The sequence below is a fragment of the Oryzias latipes genome, chromosome 12 (genome assembly GCF_053564925.1).
Source record: "Oryzias latipes strain Hd-rR chromosome 12, Olatipes_Hd-rR_3.1".
NCBI classification, from domain to species: domain Eukaryota; kingdom Metazoa; phylum Chordata; class Actinopteri; order Beloniformes; family Adrianichthyidae; genus Oryzias; species Oryzias latipes.
Genome location: NC_136248.1, coordinates 22,067,397 through 22,069,351, shown reverse-complemented (window position 1 = coordinate 22,069,351; position 1,955 = coordinate 22,067,397). Strand labels below are relative to the sequence as shown.

The following is a 1,955-nucleotide window of genomic DNA, read 5'->3' as shown; positions in this document are numbered from 1 at the left end:
TGGTTTTTGGAAAGTACTTTTGTGACATTTTTTGTTTTGCTTTAGTCTCTAGAATTTGGTTTTGATTTCCAAGAAAGAAATGTTTTTTATAAATTTTTGTTTTGGTTTTTTGATTGTGATCTTCATTCTGTTTTCACGTCGAGTGATTTGATGATATGATTTGCTCTTCAGGGCCACTGTACCTTTACCATCAAAAATCGATCACATGTTGTAAAGGTTTTTTTTAAATTTGTCTATCTTAAAAAAAAAGTAAATTGTTGCTGGTGTAATCCTGTAGACCTTTAGATCCATTTGGCAAACATTTGTTATAATTACTGTTCATTGATTTTTCTGCCCGTTTATAGTTTTTCTTAGTCGGTTTAGAACAATTCTACGGAGCCCGTGTCCTGACATTAAGATATAAAAATATATCTTGTTCCCACAGATTAATATCTTGTTCCCACAGGTTATTATGTCGTTCGCACGAAATACTATTCCGTTCCCACAAAATACTATTCCGTTCCCACAAGATACTATTGCGTTCCCTCAAAATACTATTCCGTTCCCTCGAAATGATTAACTCGTGCGAACGCAATAATTATGTCGTTCGAACGCAATAATCAATCCGTTCAAACGCAATAATTATTCATGTCATAAGTCATTCACGCGGATATGCTCTCTGTACGCCGGCAAAACTAAGCCGCTTTCAGCGGTAACTTCCGTGTCTCTGTGACCCATATTCGTTCAAAAAAGGAACATGAAAAACAAAAATGATCACTTTATTACCGTCTCAATGAATATAAGAAAAATATCAAAAGATTTATGATAACTAGGCTGCTTTGTCATACGATAGCTCCTGCTAGGCTACTACTAGCGCCGCCGCAGAGCTCTCTGATGTATGCCGGCATTTGGGCAACTGGCTGGTCTGTTGTCAGACAGCTGATATTGTAGTTTAGGGTCGAATAGGAATAATAATATTCAGGACTTGTCTTTTATTAACTTTAGCAGTCAGTATCTTTACATTCGATGGCTATTAGGCTACATGCTAACTGACTAGCCGATCATTTCCTGTTATTAATTTACGTCACAGATTTACAGCAGATACCTTCACATTTCTGTCTGTGTGTGTCTCATTACATTGCATTGAAGACACGGAGGATGTTTAGAGAACAGATTTATTTATTTCAAAAAGCACAAAAGCATCCATCGTATTCACGTTCATTCACATGATGATCTGGTACGCCCTCAGTCATCTTGCTGCAAAAGCCGCTTCCTGCCGCTACTTCCGTGTCTCTATGAGCATTCAATAGGGGTAAAAATAAAAGCAAGAATGGTCGATCTGTTATTTTCTCGATGAAAATCTGAAAAATATCATATTAAACTGGCTGCTTCGCCTAAAGCACTTACCTTTAGCTTGTAGCATAACAACAATAGCAGTACGTCACGTTTCCCAGCGTGCTTTGCTGCCAAACACTGGCCAATCATTGGTCTTGTTGTAAGACCTTGGTCACAGGGAAAATTTTTCAGATTTTCAGCGAGAAAATAACAGATCGACCATTCTTGCTTTTATTTTTACCCCTATTGAATGCTCACAGAGACACGGAAGTAGCGGCAGGAAGCGGCTTTTGCAGCAAGATGACTGAGGGCGTACCAGATCATCATGTGAATGAACGTGAATACGATGGATGCTTTTGTGCTTTTTGAAATAAATAAATCTGTTCTCTAAACATCCTCCGTGTCTTCAATGCAATGTAATGAGACACACACAGACAGAAATGTGAAGGTATCTGCTGTAAATCTATGACGTAAATTAATAACAGGAAATGATCGGCTAGTCAGTTAGCATGTAGCCTAATAGCCTTCGAATGTAAAGATACTGACTGCTAAAGTTAATAAAAGACAAGTCCTGAATATTATTATTCCTATTCGACCCTAAACTACAATATCAGCTGTCTGACAACAGACCAGCCAGTTGT

The 1,955-nt window shown here is 37.8% G+C and overlaps 1 long non-coding RNA gene across 1 annotated transcript; it reads right to left on the bottom strand.

Moving 5' to 3' along the window:
• Nucleotides 1–1,140: 1,140 nt before the first annotated feature.
• On the bottom strand, nt 1,141–1,433 carry LOC144996662 (uncharacterized). Its single transcript, XR_013659538.1, has 2 exons — nt 1,387–1,433; nt 1,141–1,272 (listed from the first exon to the last, which is right to left on the bottom strand). It is a non-coding gene; the product is annotated as an uncharacterized LOC144996662 (long non-coding RNA).
• Nucleotides 1,434–1,955: the final 522 nt, after the last annotated feature.